Here is an 18687-nt window from a genome sequence, read left to right on the forward strand (position 1 = left end):
GAACCTAGGCACCAAATTTGAAAATATTATAACTATTTATGACACACAACAAGCTAATATTATAATAAATGGGGAATATACTCACCCAATAAAAATAGAAAAAGGAGTTAGACAGGGCTGCCCACTCTTACCCCTGCTCTTCATATTATCATTAGAAACATTATTAACGCGAATTAGACGGAATCCAGATATAAAAGGATTAAAGGTCAAGAAAGAAGAATATAAATTGCAAGCATTTGCAGATGATATGATCTTTTTTATTGAGGAACCAATAGATAGAGGACAAAAATTGATGAATGAATTAGAACAATTTGGAGCAGTAGCAGGACTCAAAATTAATAGGAAGAAAACCAAATTAATGACTAAAAATTTAACAAAAAACAGAAAGTACAGTTAGAAGAAGTTATGGAAATACAAGTGACAAAGAAAGTTAAATACTGAGGAATATGGTTGACAGCACATTGCAAGACACTCAAAGAAAATAACTATGATAAATTGATGCAACAGGTAAAGAAGGACTTAGAATCATGGGGTAAGCTGCAACTTTCATTATTAGGCAGGATTGCTACCATTAAAATGAATATTTTTCCTAAATTTCTATACCTATTTCAGACGATCCCAATTAAACTATATAAATTTTTTTTTTGAAGAACTCAACAAAATAACTGTTAAATTCATTTGGCAAGGGAAAAAACCTAGAATAAATTTAAAAGCAATGCAGGATATGAAGAGCAGGGGAGGACTGGCACTTCCAAATGGGGAGTTGTATTATATTGCTGCCTCGTTAGTATGGTTGAAGGAATGGGTGAATTTAACTAACAAGAGAATATTATTTTTAGAAGGCCATGATTTGCAAAGGGGGTGGCACGCTTTTCTATGGGATGTAGGGAAAACTAGTCAAAAATATTTTCATAGACATCTAATCAGAGACTCATTATTAACTAATTGGAAGAAAATATGGAAAAAACACTATATAAAAGTACCAATCTGGATTTCAACAATGGAGGCAATGATTCACCCAAATAATTTGGATATCACCAAAATGATTAAATATAAGGACCTATTGGACACACAAGGAAATTTGAAATCGAGGCAAGAACTTCAACTACAAGGACAAAAAATTGATCAGTGGGCATACCTTCAAATTCAAAGTAGATACAAACAGGATAAGAAAGAATTCGGAATCAACAACAAGCTCCAGCAATTAGATAAAATGTTATTAGGATCAGGCAAAAAAAAAAAAAATAACAAAATTTTATAATTATTTATTAGAAGTTGAATTAGAAGAAGAAATTGTAAAAGGGAACATGATTGCCTGGAGTAGGCAGGTAGGACGCAGCATCACCTTAACTAAATGGGAAAAGGTCTGGGGTAGAAACAATAAGATCACAAAATCGGTAGCATATAAGGAAAATGCCTATAAGATGGCATCTCCCTCCTTCGAGGTTAGCGAAGATGAACCCCAAAATGAGTCCAATTTGCTAGAAATGAAAAAAAAAAAAAAGGAACTTTTTTCCATATGTGGTGGTCATGTATAGAAGCCCAAAGTTATTGGAAGAAAATCAAAATTTGGCTGGAAGAAATGACAAAAAAGCAGATCGAATACAAACCAGAGTCCTTCTTGTTAGGGATCTTTGACAAACAAATTTCCAAAAAAGCAAAATACATAACAATACACATCTTAACAGCGGCCAGATTAGCCTTCGCCCAATGTTGGAAGCAGCCTCAGGTGCCATCAGATGAAATGATCATCCAAAAACTCTCAAGTTGTGCAGAAATGGACAAACTAAAAAACAAAGATACCTCAATATACTACGATAGCTGGAACTGTTGGTACAATTGGATTGACCAAAGATAGATTTTACACTATAAGGCAAAAGAGGATACGATAAACCTATAGCAATAATATATAGATATATGTAAAGATTAGGTGTGTGTATATGGCATAAACTAAGGGTTATGGGGGGAAAAAAGAGATCTTACAAACTGTGGAAGATGAGAATGTTTTTAATTGCTTTCTATTCTTTCTGTCTATTTTCTTTTCTTTCTTTTTTCTTTTTTTCTTTTCTTTTCTTTCATTTGTGTATGTGTTGTTGGTTTGTTTTAATTGTAAAATTAATAAAGTTTATTTTTTAAAAAAGAAGAGTTGCAGATTGCAGGATAGTTTTTTCTGAAACCAAATTGTTTATTAGAGAGTAGGTTGTTTGTCTCTAAGTGCAGGATAATGGATTGGTTAATAATTGATTCCATGACTTTACAGGAGTTGCAGTATAAAGAGATTGGTCTGTAATTTTCAACTAGGCTGGGGTCTCCCTTTTTTAAGATGGGGATGACCGTGGCTAGTGACCATAGGTTTGGCAAGGAGCTGGTCCTGAAGGATTTTTCAAAGATTATTTATTTATTTATTTTATTTATTTGATTTGCCAATTGTTTACAAGATAATAAGTATAAGTGTATACATAGTTGTGAATACATGAAATGGGTACATATAAGAAAAATAAAAGAAGAATAAGAGAAACAATAGGACAGGGACGGTAGGCACGTTGGTGCGCTTATGCACGCCCCTACAGACCTCTTAGGAAAGGGGTGAGGTCAATAGTTGACAGTCTAAGGTTAAAGTTTTTGGGGTTTGGGGAAGAAACTACAGAGTCGGGTAGAGTATTCCAGACATTGACCACTCTATTGCTGAAGTCGTATTTCCTGCAATCAAGTTTGGTGCGGTTAACTTTGAGTTTGTATCTATTGTGTGCTCTTGTGTTGTTATGGTTGAAGCTGAAGTATTCATTGACAGGTAGGACATTGCAATGTATGATTTTATATACCATGCTTAAATCAGACCGAAGGCGGCGTAATTCAAGGTTTTCTAGTTCTAGAATTTCAAGTCTGGTGGCATAAGGTATTCTACAACGAGTAGAGGAGTGGAGAACTCTTCTTGTGAAATATTTCTGGACTTTCTCAATTGTGCTAATATCAGATACGTAATGTGGGTTCCAGACTGATGAACTGTATTCGAGTATTGGTCTAGCAAATGTTTTGTATGCTCTGGTTAGTAGTGTGATATTACCAGAGAAAAAGCTACGTGGATTAGGTTAACAACTCTTAATGCCTTTTTGGCTATGTAGTTGCAGTGGGCTCTAGCACTTAGATCATTAGAGGTGAGTATTCCAAGGTCCTTTACAGAGCTTGGGTCATCAACAAGATCTTGACTATTCAGCTTGTATTTTATTTTCTGATTTTTTTTGCCAATATGTAAGACAGAGCATTTATTTGTTGAGATTTGAAGTTGCCATTTGTTTGACCATTCTGATACATAGTCAAGATCTTTTTGTAGGGTAGCAGTATTGTCTGTGGTATTGAACAGCTTTACATCATCAGCGAAAAGAACGCAATTGCTCTTAATATGATCACAGAGGTCATTTATGTAGAGTATGAAGAGAGTTGGTCCTAGAACACTGCCTTGGGGGACACCACTATTGACAGGTACAGAATTTGATAGGACGCTCCCAATTTTGACCATTTGTTGTCTGTTTGCCAGGAATGCTATGGCAGTGCATAACTTTTTAAAGAAGTAGTCACATATTCTGTCCGGTCCAATAGTTAGAGATGGTTTTAGATTGTGTAGTGCTTTTTCAACAATGTCTTCTGTAAAATCGATATGTATTAGATCATTGTAGTTGTTTGTGGTTTGACTAGGAAATACTGGGCATGATCCATTGCTGCTGACAAATACTGACCCAAAGAATGTGTTAAAGAGGATGGCTTTAATGGTGTCATCATTGCAGTCTTTACCATTAATTCCTATCAGGGATGGGATGGACCTTGAGTCTTTTAGTTTGTTGTTTACAAAATTGTAGAAAGTGCAGGTGGAATTGGTGCATAGAAGGTTTTCCTCTTGTTTAATGTGTTAATTGGTGCATTCAGTCTTTATCTGGTGGCATAAATTTTTGTATTGGCTTTTGAAATTGGCAACATGACCAGATTTGGTTTTCCACCAAAGTGATCTCTTTTGGAATGAAGCTTCCTTATTGTTATGGGTAACCTGGTTTTTTTTTTTTTGTTGTTGTTGTAGTTGTTGTTGTTGTTTTGGGAGTTGTTATTGGTACATATAGTTTGATGACTCTTTTGACTTCAAGTAAAAATATGTTGTAACGGTCTTCTACAGTATTTCATCCAGTGAATAGAAATTGCCAATCAAGGGATGAGAGATCATTGTGTATAAGATCATAGTTGCCTTTTTTGAAGTTATAATTGGGGATCACATAATTTTGTTGATTTTTGTTTGGACGTATGTTCAGACAAAGTCAATCATGCTGTGGTCACTGTTCAAAAAGGGCTCTTTAATTTGTATTCCATAAATTGAATTCAAACTATTGCAGAAGATGAGATTGAGGCAGTTGTTAAGACTAGTATTGTTGGCTACTAGTTGTTCCAGTCCCAGGTTTGTTACAGCATTGTAGAAGGTTGCATGTATGGGTTCAGTTTTACATTCGTTTAGGGTCCAGTTAATGTGAGGTAGATTGAAGGCATCAAGAAAGATAAAAGAGTGTGGGCAGGATGTTGCCCATGTTAGTAGTGAATTTAGCTTGTTTACATTTTCAATGTCATAATCAGGGGCTCTGTAACATAGTAAGAATCGAAATGTGATATTTATGGACATTGGTCTCAGGAAGAGCAAGCTCTTGGGTAACTTGGATATTTTTTAGATGTAAGGACTTTTTATAGAAGATAGCAACACCACCTCCTCTACGGGTTTCACAATCTGATCGGTAAACATGATAGTCTCTTACTGTGGTAATGGAGTCAGGGAGATATGCATTGTGTCATGTTTCACAGACAAATATGATGTCGAATTTAGCCATGTTTAGTAAGAGGAGAAATTCAGGTATTTTATTCACAAGGTTTCTTGCATTGAGTATCTTGTATTTAAGGCCAATTGTAGTTGGAATTGAGGTAGTTAGGGGCGTGCGTGCCTAGCTTTTAGTGATGGTGGGTTGGATGAGGTAGGGTTGGATGTGGAGTTGTGGGTTGTGTGGCTTACTTTTGATACAATCAGCATGGTAGTCAATGTACAGGTCCTTCACTCCATTGTCTAGACGTCTTTTGAGTTCATTGCAGAGTTTACAGGAACAGATTCTTTGTAGAATGGATAAATCTGGTCTTGAGCGAAGTTTTTTGTGGTTGGAATTGGTTTTTGCAATGGTGTTTATTGTATGAATTAATATGCATTTGCTGGACTCATTTTTGCAAAATTTTGCAAAATTCTACAAAATTTTGGGGCCACAGAGCAGTCATTGTATTTGTACCCAGAGCCATCTCTGGTTATTTCAATGATATCTTCAGGTGAGATGTTTGTTGTATTTGAGGTGCTCATGATATTATGAACTTTGGTGATGTCATCTAATTCATTGGTGTCTTCAAGACCAAATAAGATGGCATTTAGACGTTTCTGATCACGTTCCATAGTGTCTCTGATGAGTAAGGAGATATAATTTTGGAATTATTTGATTGGATAGTAATTATTTGTGGTTGTGGTTTGGTGGTTATTTTTGGTTGTAGTTGTGATTGTGGTTGCGGTAGTAGTTGTGGTAGTGGTTGTTGGATTGGGATTTGATTTTGAGCTGATAGGTAGTCGCTTATCAGTTCTGTATTTTTTTTTCCAAGAGAAATTAGGCTTTCTTGTATAATTGTTTCAAACATGTTGCTAAGCATTTTTCTATTGATTGCATGGATTCTATGCTATCAACTCTGTCAGTCAGGGTATTTGGTTTGTTTAGCTTAGGAAAACATGATGGACATAGACAAGGGAATGTTTCTGATGCTTTTAGAAGATCAGCTACATCTTTGTTTAAGTTTAAGCAGGCAAGGTGGGCTTGATTGTCACATAATTGATTAATTAATATTAATTGATAGACTTTTATATTGAAACAATATGGTGCCAGGAATAGGCAATTTCAAACCAGATCTGTTTGATTTAGTATCTGATACAGTTCAATACCCTTTCGGCTTTGATCTTCGAAGGGAAAACCAGACAGCACTCAATCAGATCCAAACCAAAAAGGCAGGTACCAATATTGGAAAAACAAATGGGGTCTGGCTGATAATACTAAATATGACTGTGAGAATGTCCTGCAAGCTTTACATCATATTAAGATTGAATGCCCCACTGAAGGTTCCCAAATTCCCTGCAAGAATTACATCACCTTCAGGATACTGCTCTCCAAAGTCTAAATGATCTAGATATCAGGCCATAGGCTTAGTTATTCTTATATCTGATCATACATAATTTATTTATTTTTTCATAATTTTATTCATTATTTGTGCATTTTTAAAAAATAATTCACTGTCTGATGTTCTTCACTTTGACACATATTCTACATGATGTTTTTTTCTGAATGTTATGCATTAATGCTCTATTCCAGACTTTCTCTAGCTTAGCAACTTTAAACTGTATCAACAGCAACTCCCAGGATTCCCCAGCCAACAGAACTGACTGGGGAATTCTGGGACTTAAAATTCATACAGCTTAACGTTGTCAAAGTTTAGAAACATTGCTCCATTATATTATGCAATAGGAAATAAAAAAATATGTAAAGGTAAAAGGTAAAGGTTCCCCTCACACATATGTGCTAGTCATTTCCAGCTCTAGGGGGTGGTGCCCATCTCTGTTACAAAGCCAAAGAGCCAGCACTGTCTGAAGACATCTCCGTGGTCATGTGGCCGGTATGACTAAAGCACCCAGAATGCAGTTACCTTACCACTAGTGGTCCCTATTTTTCTACTTGCATTTTTACATGCTTCAGAACTGCTAGGTTGGCAGAAGCAGGGATAAGTAAGTGAGCTCATTCCACTTTTCGGAACTAGGGATTCGAACCACCGGACTGTTGACCTTTCTGACCGACAAGCTCAGTGTCTTACCCACTGAACCACCACATCCCTTTAATAAATGAATAAATAACCCCAATTAATTATTTAATTGACTCTTAACTGATTATAGACATCTCATTTAAACTTAGTATCCTTGCAGAAAAAAATGTTTACATGATACAATAACTTCATTTTATTAGTTGTTTCTTAGTGTTTAGTTCTGGCTTAAGAACAATGATGAAACATTTTGGGAAAAAGATACATCCCAATAACCCAGCACTGGAGGACAAAATGGAGAAGACCTCCACAGCCACCATGGCTTTTCCTCTGGTGCTCAGATAGGTTGGAACAAAGGAGATCCACACACTGCAGAAAGCCAACATGCTAAATGTGATGAACTTGGCTTCATTAAAGGTGTCAGGTAAATTACGGGCAAAGTATGCCACAATAAAGCTGACAATAGCCAAGAAGCCCAGATAGCCCAGTACACAATAGAACATGAAAATGGAGCCTTCATTGCATTGTAAAATCATGGTTTCTATAAGGGAATTCATGTCTAACTGAGGAAATGGAGGAGATGTTGCCAGCCACAGAATGCAAAGACCTGCTTGAAGTAAAGAACAAGAAAGAACAATGGAAAGAGCCAATCTTTTCCCTACCCATTTTCTCATTGAAGAACCTGGCTTAGTAGCCATAAAAGCTACAACCACGGTAATAGTTTTAGCTAACACACAAGAAATAGCAACTGAGAAGATGATGCCGAATGCTGGTTGACGGAGAAGGCAGGTTACTTTCCCTGGCTGACCAAGGAATAACAAGGAAGATAAAAAGCATAGTAAGAGGGCAATAAGGAGAGTGTAAGTGAGGTCCCGGTTGTTGGCCTTGACAATGGGGGTATCTCTACACTTAAGGAAAATTACAAGCACGCTGATTGTCATTAAGGAAAAGAAAAGAGCAGCTGAGGCCAGACTGATTCCTAAAGGTTCTTCAATGGACAGGAAACTCATTGTTTTGTTAAGGCATCGATCTTGCACTTTGCTTGGATACTGATCCTCAGGACATTTGAAACAATCTTCTGTGTCTGGATAAAAAATATAAAAAATAAAATTATTTATTATCTATTTCTTTCTGAGATTTCTGTTCTTCTGTTTGGAAACTAGCATTCCTTCCAATCTCACTTAGCCATGGCCTTGTTTTCTAAGCAGAATTTCTGAAATTTAGAAAATAAGGTGGGTTACAGTGTCTCTTTGTGTGTATGTGTGTGTGTGTGTGTGTGTGTGTGTGTTTTTCTCTCTCTCTCCCTCTCCAACATTAATTATTGCATTTTTCAGCCAATTTTACAACAATTACATGGATAATTTTCAATTTCCTTCCAGTTCCACCTATTGTATTGCCACTTATACTAATGCTTTGGATTAGTGGCTGGGCCGAAATTTGACTTTTGTCACTATGTAAACCTTGGTTTTGTAGGTGACATCTTCTGGGACCCAAATAAATAGTTTGAGTTTTGAATTCTGGGATAAAAAAGCATATGAGAAAATATGGCATATATAGATGCTATATCCTACAAAATATCATAGTATTCTCAAATATGAGAGATTATTAAAACTGAGTTTTATAGGGATTATGCTTGTTTGTTGCTTTAAATGGTGGGAAAATCTCATAGTTAGTAAGAAATATAACAAATTGTAATTTTTGACAGAATAATTTATCTGCAGCCATTGTCTCCAAAAATAGAAGAACTTTATAACTGACCTGTCTTGCTTGAAATCTTCCCCTCTGGACAGGGAATACAATCATAGCAACAAAAGGTTTTCTCTTCAGATTTTCTCTTCCAATATCCGGGATGACAGTATTGATTGCATAGAGAAACTGGAAGAACCTGTTCATAACAATGAAAAATGTTGAACAATTAGTTGTCAAGTTGTTAAGTTTTTCATCATTTGAAAACAATTAATAAAAAAATTGAAATCAATTAATAATCCTATAAAGAGAATCATGGCCAACAGAAATTCACTGTAGACATTATAAGTGATTTCCCCCTGCCCCCCATTGTTTCATTTTCCATTTCCAAGGAAGTTGTAAAAATATAAGCATTCTACATGCTTGCAGTCCATACTGATTAAAACCACAGAGAAAAAGAAATTTCTTCCAAAACAGTAAGAAACTGGAAGACCTGATCAAAGGATTCACCAAGTTTTTCTCAATGGGTATAAGGGAGAAACATAACACATGTTTTAGGAAAATGTGTGCAATGGTCTGATCTATTGAAGATTACCCATACCTGATTAAAATCTTTGTGCCATGCAATCAAATTTTCATTAATAATCAATTCATTTCCATCTGGAGCATTGGGATCTAATCTTCCAACTTTCACTCTCTGGATTGATTTGTTTGAAAAGGTGATCATGTTGATGATGTCAAATCCTCCTCCAATTTCCATCTTTTCATTAAAAGACATACTTTCTCCTGCTGAGTTGTTGAAAGAAATGCCTTGAAGAAATGGGTGCAGCTACAGAGGAAGAGGTTGAGGGAGGGGAAGGGGAAGAAAAGAAGAAGGAGGAGGAGGAGGAGGAGGAGAAGGAGAGGGAGAGGAGAAGAAGAGGAGGAGGAGGAGGAAACAGAGGAAGTTTAAAGAATAGTCAGATAAATCATTCTAAGAGATATTTCCCTTTTTCCCCAAATTTCTTTTTTAAAAAAAGTTTTATTATACGTTTTCTTCATTTTGTAGTACAGCTTCAATTTTACAACTGCAATATAGTGGTTGTATCAGCATTATACATTTTGTATTCTATTATATCTTCTATGTTCAACCATTTAACTTTTCTTTATACAATACCATATTTATCTTTCTTATTCTATATGTTTATATTTTTAACTATCATTATACTCATATTGTTTCTAGTACTTTGATCATCTTTCATTGTAGTTTTCTAATCTTTGCATCTCTTATCTAACCAATTGTACCAGATGTCCAAATGGAATAATATTCTGATTCTCCTTTATTTTTTATTTCCATCGTCAACCTGTCCCTTTCAGCGCAATCAAATATTTTCCTTATTACCATTTCCTCTGTCGGTGTATTTCTGTTTTTCCAATTTTGTGCATAGCTAATTCTCACAGCTGTTATTACATGAAGCATCAAGTACTGAGTTTTCTTATTATATTTCAATATGCCCAAAAGAAATAGCTCTGGTTTTAAGTCTATCTGTTGTTTTATCATCTTCTCCAATCAATTTTTTATCTTTGCCCAATCTCTTTTCGCCAATGGACAGGTCCACCACATATGGTAATATGTTCCTTATGTTTGTTTACATTTCCAGCATTCTGATGGGCTATTTGGGAACATTTTTGCTAATCTTGCTGGTGGTTGATGCCATTTATAGAACATTTTGTACAAATTTTCTCTATACACTGCTGACAATCTATATTTTTTCCCCACAGTTTTTGCCAATCATCCAACTCTATAGTTTACCCAAAAAAATTTGCCCAGGTTATCATATTTTCCTTTACTGTTTCTTCTTCTATGTTAAACCTCAGTAAGTAGTCATAACATTTTTTAATTAACTTTTCATCCATCCCCTGTAATATCTTATCCAAATCTTGTGGTCTACTATAGAATCCATAACTCTCTGTGTCCTTCTTATATTTCATCTGTAGTTTCTGCTTTATCCATGTAAGGGCTGAGGCTTGATAATATAGCTCCCAATCTGGTAGCCCAAATCCTCCTTTACTTTTACTGTCCTGTAACATTTTCAATTTGATCCATGGCTTTTTCCCCTAACCAAATAAATTTTGCTATTAGTCTATTTTTGAATAATTTTTTACTTAATTTTATTGGGATTACTTGAAATAATAACAAATTTTTTTGGTAGGATGTTCATTTTAATTGTAGTTATTCTTCCAATTAGCAAGAGTTGTATTTTTTCTACTTGGACAAGTAGAAAAAGTTTCCCCAAATTTCTTTATGCAGCTTGATGCAATAAATATCAAGAATTAGCCTGGAGAGCATCACTATATACAGTAAGGAACACAATGATTTCCATTTTCATGGATATAAAAAAGTAGTGTATTACTGTGAATAATATTTCACATATTCCACTTCATTAGAAAGTGGAATGTAACCCAGAGGTAGAATTTACTGACTGCAGAACAGTGCTTTCCTTACCTATTTATAATATATTGATGGATTTAATCTTAGCTATTTGAATGATATATTGTGCCTGAAAATATGATTGAACTCATTTGTGATTAAGTCACTTTTCTAGTAAATTTTTCACTTTTGTTGGACAACTTTACCTCAAAAGGTGGTAGATGTTCAGATTCTGGGATTTTATCCACCAAAGTTTTACTCTGACTGGATTCTTTTGAAAGCAAAGCTTGCAAAGAATGAGCTATAACATAGATACCATTATAGATGCTATAACTATGACCTGTCATTTGCATTTCAAAGAGAGGTCCAGGAAGATTGTCCAGATTCTCCTCCCCAGTACATTTTTTTAGGATTTGTTGTTGATGCTTCTGAATTATTCAAGGGACAGTCAAATGCTTGCTCCCAAAACCCTTTTAGAAATCCATCTCTTTGCCTCCAAAAAGGTTTTATCGTCTTCAGAAATTCTTTGAATGCTGGAACTTCACCTGAATGTATCTGAAAAGAAATCATCCCATCGAACAATTGGAGATTCCAGGCCCTTACATTTCCTGTTAATATGAAGTCAACTTGACTTGTAGTGATCCATACCTTTCTAAGGGATGCATTTAATTTATCTTCAGGATCACTTAGAAATATGGGAGATATCATCCAGACAAGCGTGTAAGACTCTCCATAAAGAATAAATATATTTGCTTTAATATCTGTGAAATGTATGTAAAAACTTTTAATTAGATCGTTGAAGGAATGGATGTGATCCAATGGAAGCAATAGGGGGATTCTTTGTATGAAAGCTGGACAGATTCCATGCTGGGAAAGCATCACTTGTATCTTCTTCAAAAAGTGTTCTCCACTCTCATTTTCAACAGCAAAGAGTCCAACCCATTTCCATCCAAAATGTTGAAGCAATCGGATAATCCCTATATATATAAGACCTTCATTTGGTGCCATAAAATAAAAATAAGAAAAATTACTGATATGAAATTCTTTTGGGGGAAAGGATCCATATGGGAGCTAAAAGAAAACAAAAGAACTTTCATCAGAGGATTTTGTTTTTTCTGTTCATCTTCATGGATTTGTTTAAAAGCTGGTCAAATGAATTTATTGTTTAATTTATATTTCATTTTTCCTAGACTTGTCATATCTGTTACTATTTATATAAGGATTCCAGTGCAACATTGTTGAAATTGTGAGAATCATTATTTTTCTCTTTTTGTAAAAAAAATATTCTTTAAAAAAAATACAAAAATCTCATTTCCATTAACAGTTATTGTGTCATTGTATATACATGTTTCTTATTTTGTGACTATACATTATTTTTATCCTTATCCTTCACCCATTCGTACCACCTCTCCCATGTCATGTAGTCCATTATTTTTTGAATCAAAACTTCATCTGGTGGTATTTGATCACTCTTCCAATTTTGTGCTACCGTGATTCTTGCTGCAGTTAAGATGTGTACAATAAGGTATCTTTTATCTTTACTCAAATTCCTTTTAATCATACCTAATAAAAATGTTTCGGGTTCCAATTTAAATTTATATTTTGTAATCTCAAAAAGCCATCTCTGTATTTTCTTTTTGACCTCTATACATTGCCACCACATATGGAAAAACGTTCCTTTCTTTTGTTTGAACTTCCAGCATTCTGGTTTCAAAGTTGGATACATTTTCACCAGTCGTGCCAGGGCTAAGTGCCACCTACAAAACATTTTATATTGATTTTCTTTGAATGCCATTGACAAAGTCAGCTTCCAGTTCTTGGTCCAAGTCTTTTCCCACTCATCCAAATTTATATTATGACCCACATTTCTCACCCAGGCAATCATTGGTCCCTTAACAATTTCCTCCTCTAGGTCTACCTCCAGTAAATAATTATATGTTTGTGTTATAAATTTTATATCCTTGCCTTTCAAGATTTGGTCCAATTTTTGTAAATCTTTATCTATCCCTAGCTCCTTTACATCTTTCTGAAATTTAGTTTGAATTTGCAAATATACCCACCAGTCCAATATTATCCCTTGTTCTTTTAGTTTATCCAGTGTTTTTAATTCCCCCTGTTCATCTACCAATTCTTTATATCTAATCATTTTTTAAATGTCCCTTGTATTTGGATATAATATAGCTTCCATAGGTGAGATCCAGTTTGGTTTTTTCAAATGATGCTTTTTTAAAAAAAAAAATTCTCCCATGTTTGTAAAAGTGAGTCCCTTATCAAATGTCTATGGAAATAGGAGTGGATCTTATTCTTTTTATCCCATAGAAAGGCATGCCACCCAATTTGGAGGTCATGACCTTCTATCACCAAAATTCTTTTATTTTTTTTAAGTTTATCCACTCCTTAACCCATAGTAAAATTGCTGCTTGATAATATGTTTCCCATTTTGGGAGTCCAAGGCCGGCTCTGGTTCTACTATCTTGTAACATTTTCAATTTTATTCGTGCTTTTTTTCCCATCCATATAAATTTCATTACCATCCTATTTAATTCCTGAAAAAAAATATTATCCAATGTTATAGGTATTGTTTGAAAATTGTATAAAAGTTTCAGTAGTGTGTTCATTTTTATGGCTGCTATTCGGCCTACTAGTGATAGTTGTAATTTTCCCCAATTGGCCAGATCTTTCTTTATCTGTGAAAGTAATTTCATATAATTATCCTCTTTTATGGAAGAGCATCTTCCTGTTAACCAAATTCCTAGATATTTAAGTTTGTTGACACTTTGTAATCCCAATTTCCTTTCCAATTCTTTTTTTTTTTTACTTTCTGTCAAGTTTTTGGTTATTACTTTTGTTTTATCTTTATTAATTTTTAGTCCTGCTACCGCCCCATATTCTTCTAATTCTTGAATTAGATAGGTCCCTGACTCCATTGGATCTTCCACAAAAAACACTAAATCGTCCGCAAACGCCTGTACTTTATATTCTTCTTTTTTGCTCTTCAGTCCAATTATCTCCTTTCTTTGTCTAATCTGATTTAAAAGCACTTCGATGGTCAAGATAAAAAGCAGAGATGACATTGGACATCCCTGCCTAACACCTTTCATAATTTTAAAGTTTTCAGTAATCTCCCCGTTTATAATTACCCTAACTTTTTGGTTCAAATAAATTGTGCCAATCATTTTCTTGAATTTAGATCCAAATCCCATATTATTGACCTGTTGGATGAAGAACTGCCAGCTGAGATTTTCGAAGGCCTTCTGAGTATCCAAGAAAATCAATGCTGCCTGCTTTCCCGGGTGGGCCTCATAGTATTCTAATAAATTTAATACTATCCTTATATTAATCCTTATCTGTCTAAAAGGTAGAAAGCCATTCTGGTCAATATGAATAAGTTCATTTAATATATTTTTTAATCTTTCCAACATTATTGTTACGAATATTTTATAGTCTACGTTCAGGAGTGAGATTGGTCTATAATTTTTAATCTGTTTCTGATCTAAATCTTCTTTAGGAATTCATGAGGCATTCACTTCTCTCCATGAATCGGGTAATTTGGCAAAGTCTAATACCTCATTGTACACATCTAACATCACTGGTTCAAGACATTCATAAATACATTTATACAGTTCCGCTGGAAGACCATCCGGCCCTGGCATCTTATTATCTTTCTGCCTTTCAACCGCCCTTTTCAATTCCATCACTGTTATTTCTTTATTTAATATCTCTTTCTGTTCCTCTCCAATTTCTGGGAGACCTTTCCTTTTCAAATATTGTTCTATATTCTCAGGGTTTATTCCATCCTCTCTGTATAGTTGTTCAAAATATTTTTGTACTATTTTCTTTTTCTCAGTCATTCGATATTCTAATTTTCCATCACCATCCTCCAATTCTTGTATCACCCTTCTTTCTCTTTTTAATCTTAATTTATAGGCTAACCATCTCCCTGGTTTATTTGCATGTTCAAAAAAATTCTGTTTTGCCCTTTTCACCTCTTTAACGTTCTCTTCCTGATTTATAATGTTCAATTTATGCCTAGTAAGAATCATCTCCTCATTTTTTCATCTTGTGTTTTGTGTGTTTGTGTGTGTAATTACTTTCTAGGTCTTTAATCTCCTCCTGTAATTTATTCTGATTTTACCATCTTTCCTTATTCCTTTTCGCTGTTTATGCTGTTACTAGCCCCCTCAAGACTACCTTTGCTGTATCCCATATATTCTGTAATGATGTTTGCTCCACTGTATTTTCCTTTTTAAAAAAGTTCCATTTCTTTCTTAATTTTCTCTACAAAATCTTTCTCCTTTAAAATTTGGGGATTAAGTATCCACCTTCTACTCTTCCTTTTCCTTCCTTTCCAAATTATTTTTAATGGGTTATGATCAGCCCATACATTTGTCATAATCTCTATCGTATCTAGTTGCTTTCCTAGTTCTGCGTTCATCCATGCCATTTCTAATCTAGACCACGATTTGTGTGGGTTAAAGTAGAACGTGAATTCTTTTTTTCCCAAATTTATTCTCCTCCATTGATCTATCAAATTTAGTTCCTGTGTCATATTGAACAAGGATCTGGGCAAAATTTTCCTTTTCTTATTGTTCATTGCATTACTAAAATAATCCTTCCTTATATCTACTACCGCATTAAGATCTCCCACAATGCATACATTATCTTGTCCCATCTCAATGATTCTCTCATGTAAATCCTTATAGAATTGACTTTATTTTTCTCATTGGAACATGATCAAATGCCAGCAAGTTAAAAGCCACCTTTACCAATCCAAGCTAATTTTAATTTTCAATCTCTTGCTAAGTATTGATTGAGATTTTGTTACAATCATGTTTCTGTGGAGATAAACACATGACAATAAATATTTGAAAAGGTTCTTAACTAAGATCTGTAGACATTTCCTCATTCCTGGACATACCTGTGGAATTTTGTAGAACTCTACAATTTCTGCCATATGGAATGAAGTATCTGAACCAAGTCCTCCAATGATGGCCATGAGATTTTTCTCAAGTCCACATTTGTAGTTGAGCATAAGTCTATTTGATTTGAAGAGCAGGTCCAGGGTGGTCTGATAAGTCATTCTTGCATCATAATAGCTGTCATGCATATGGAACCCAAGAGTAATATTGGACAAGATTTCTGGATTATCATTGATTTCCTTGACAGCAAAGGCGAAGGAAAGGACATGTTGGTAGAATTTTGTAATCATACTGTAAGTAAAAATATGAATGAATTAGTCGATCATCAAGAATAGCCATTTGTGCCTGTGATTGGAATTAAAAAGATTAAATTCCTTTTATACTGCTTCAAAGTATCATGGTGTGGGTGTTGTTGTGCATTACACTATATCATGCATTAAACAATACACTAATTTATATTTTTATATTTTCTATTAATTGCCAATGAGAAGGATGATATGTTCTGTTTCATTTAAAGGAAGCTAAACTTATTCCACTTCTTTACTTTACACTTATTTTAACCATTTTTGTTCTCCCATTTCTTCCTGTTTCTGAGAAAATCTGTTAAATGTGAAGAACATTTTCCACATTTTGTATTGCTTGTATGCTTTTTATGGGGATAGGGGATCATTTCTGAACATCTTATATTAGGAATTCCTACTTTTATATATTTAATTAACCATTTTTGTTCTTCCATTTTCTCCTTTTTCTGAGAAAATATGTTAATCATGCAGAACATTTTTTCATTGCTTTGATGAGGAGTGATCATTTCTGAACATTTTCTTCTTATATTATGAATTTCTATTTTTATGTATTTATATTCTAGGTATTGGGAAATGTGTGGGTCTTTCAGATCTTGAATGTTCTCTTTCAAATATTTTGCCTCCCCAGTAAGTATCATATTAAAAGCTTTGCAATGCTCTTCACAATACTAAAAATATTAACTAAGCCGATAACAAAATATCTGCCAAAAATAGCCAAGCTTAGATAGCACCAAGAATTATATAGTTAATATCTGAGCTATACATGTTCTCCTTAGTAACCTAGGTATTTCTTAGGCATTCAAATTCATACTTGTATCACATTTCCTATAGAGACATAGGATCTGAAATCTCAGGAAAAAAATCAAGAAATCTTGGCCGGACTTATCTGCCTCCCTTGAAACCATTGTGAGTCAAAGAAACTGATGTGGATATCTATAAATTATCATTAGGTGAAGAAAGGTATGGGATTTGCTTACTCAGAAAATCCATATAACTCCTGAAATGGATGTTCATAAAATGAATGCTCACTGAATGCATAGATGATCTGTGAAGCCATCCCTCCAATAAGGAGATCTCCTGGTTGGTACCATTCATGTGGAACCGGAAAAGGGTCAACCTCTGGACACTTGAGTGCATTCACTTTCACCACAGGGAAGATCAGGAAGAACAGTACATCAACAGCCAAAAAATCTTCTAAAAGAGATCTCCACCATACCAACCTACACCAATGGATCTGACTTAGCATCCTGGATTTTCCCAACACACCTTCTAAGAGAATAGCATCAACCTAAATCTTTAATTTCAATGGAGATGCAGAAATAAATAATGACTGAGATTTCTACAACCCAAGTCTAAAATTGGTCCAATCAAAGAAAGAACAGATGCTGGAGGAAATGAATCCAATAGCCCTGTTTGACTCTTTCCACAGGCTCAAGATCTTCATGGACCTAATTAATTTACAAACTCTCTCACCTATGCTTTTTATTTTTCATGACTTTCCTGAAAATCTCTGGAGCTTTAAGTAGATAAATACATTATAGTAATTTCAATTCTTTAAGGAAAATTAATTATCTATTGAATAATAAACAAGATGTGCAATAGGAAATCTTAATGCAATTACTAATTCAGCATGAAACCAAAGAAACCATTTTTCAGAAAGAATATCGTTCATGACGTTAGTATTTCCAACTTATAGAATCAAATACACTACAACAAAATATATGTAAAAAACAACAACACCTTAGCGATTTTGAAAAATACGAGGCCTTATAGGGATAGTACTTATTGTAGATGGGAGGTCATGAAAAATTCAGAGAATATAACAATGAAAAACCACACATAGATGCGAGAATTTCACTGAGAACTGAGTGTGAGTTTAGGGAATCTTTCTTTCCACTTGTGTCAAAATATTATGAGTTATACAAGTTTTACGGAGAGAGTTATTCAAATAAGCATCTCATTCCATCCTTAAATCTGTACCTTCAATAGGGAAACCTTTGATCCAACATGAAAAAAATATTCTGTATCATTAGCTTTTTTTCAATTTTGAACCCATTAAAACAAGAGATATTTCCAAAACAGAGCATGGATCCAGGAAATGGACTGCCAGTCAAATCAGAATATTCTCCACCACTGAAAATAGGAGGCTATTTTATGACTATGTTATTTTTCCTTGGTCAGAAACAGTAACTTTATATTAACTTATTACTTGTGGAAACTTATAAAGACTCAGAATCTCAGCAATGGGGTTGAAGGCATCAGTGCCAAGTGCACCAATGATACCCAGGAAGGTTTCCTTGGTGCCCCATTTATAGTTGGGGATGAGTCTACCTGAGCTGAAAAGCAGGTTTAAAGTGGTCTAATAACTCATCATTCCAAGTAGCTGTCATAGATATGGAACCCATGGGTGATGTTAGTCAAGGATCTGGGATTCTCATTGATTTCCTTCACAGTGAAGACAGCAACATGCTGATAGAATTTGGTTACGGCTGTGTTGAAAAAATAATTT

At 34.5% G+C, this 18687-nt stretch overlaps 1 pseudogene across 1 annotated transcript; it reads right to left on the reverse strand.

Annotated features, from left to right (window-relative positions):
- Positions 1-6873: 6873 nt before the first annotated feature.
- LOC113427821 (vomeronasal type-2 receptor 26-like) lies at positions 6874-17642 on the reverse strand (annotated as a pseudogene). Its single transcript, XR_015745875.1, has 6 exons — positions 17156-17642; positions 15876-16167; positions 11164-12028; positions 9149-9376; positions 8620-8746; positions 6874-7945 (listed from the first exon to the last, which is right to left on the reverse strand). The product of XR_015745875.1 is annotated as a vomeronasal type-2 receptor 26-like (transcript).
- Positions 17643-18687: the final 1045 nt, after the last annotated feature.

The sequence above is a fragment of the Notechis scutatus genome, chromosome Z (genome assembly GCF_049901735.1).
Source record: "Notechis scutatus isolate UNSWTSFEM ecotype Mainland chromosome Z, rNotScu1.2, whole genome shotgun sequence".
NCBI lineage: Eukaryota > Metazoa > Chordata > Lepidosauria > Squamata > Elapidae > Notechis > Notechis scutatus.